Source organism: Ranitomeya imitator, chromosome 2, assembly GCF_032444005.1.
Source record: "Ranitomeya imitator isolate aRanImi1 chromosome 2, aRanImi1.pri, whole genome shotgun sequence".
Lineage (NCBI taxonomy): Eukaryota > Metazoa > Chordata > Amphibia > Anura > Dendrobatidae > Ranitomeya > Ranitomeya imitator.
Genome location: NC_091283.1, coordinates 421657382 through 421658333, shown reverse-complemented (window position 1 = coordinate 421658333; position 952 = coordinate 421657382). Strand labels below are relative to the sequence as shown.

The window sequence follows — 952 nt, the reverse complement described above, 5'->3', positions numbered from 1 at the left end:
CCTACATCTTAACACACCTGTTGCAACCAGCAAAGACTGATTGATTGATTGATTGATTGCATATGGGATGCAATACAATGCTTGACATACATAGGTGAAAGCGAGGCAGGCAAGGCACAGAAAATGTTGCAAATGGTCCAGTGAAATTGAGCAAAATGCTACATTTGGCATCTGAAACGTGCTTCTTTGACCCTGAAAAGAATTCTCATAAAGGGTTAAATGACAACTTGCGCTGATTTCAATTCAATCTGTTTTTGGAAACTGGATCAGAGAAGGAGTGCACTGTTCCCGTACTGCAATAACGGGTCAATGCGTGGAGTGGACAGAGCAAGCTCCATTTCCAGCTCCCTGTTCTAAAAATCCATTTAATATATGGTCCCCAAATAGGGGACGTATCAGATATTAAATTGATAAGAACAGATTTTTTTTTTTCACACTCAGATTACAAAAGTCTTCAAAAAAATGAAAACTCATATATCCATCATCGTGTATGACTGATATCTATCATCTTTAGATTATTATTAATATTATTATTCTCATATATTTTAAGATAAATATCTAATCTTTACACAGGGGGTTACAAGATTTTTAAGGTAAAAAACATAACATCATAAGGTAAGCATGTTCCAATCTTTGGGTTTCTATATCACGTTGGCTTTTCTTACTCCCAATAGCACTTTATCCCTCCAGAAACATAAATACATATAACTTAAACATAATTTAACACATTGTTCCACCGACACCACCTCATGTTTAAAAAGTAAAATGTTCCGAGCTTTCCAAAGTGCCATTTTTACACATGTTAAAATTATCTATACTACCTTAAAAATGTTTTCCTTTATCCCCACACCGTAAAAGATAATATTAAAGTCTAAAAAATTCATATTATTTAAAACCTTAATTAAATTACACATCTTTTGCCATACAGATTGTGCAAACTTACAATTCCAAA

The 952-nt window shown here is 33.5% G+C and overlaps 1 non-coding gene across 1 annotated transcript; it reads right to left on the bottom strand.

The window, feature by feature from the left end:
- Positions 1 to 272: 272 nt before the first annotated feature.
- Positions 273 to 464, bottom strand: LOC138668174 (U2 spliceosomal RNA). The gene has a single exon (XR_011319111.1). It is a non-coding gene; the product is annotated as a U2 spliceosomal RNA (small nuclear RNA).
- Positions 465 to 952: the final 488 nt, after the last annotated feature.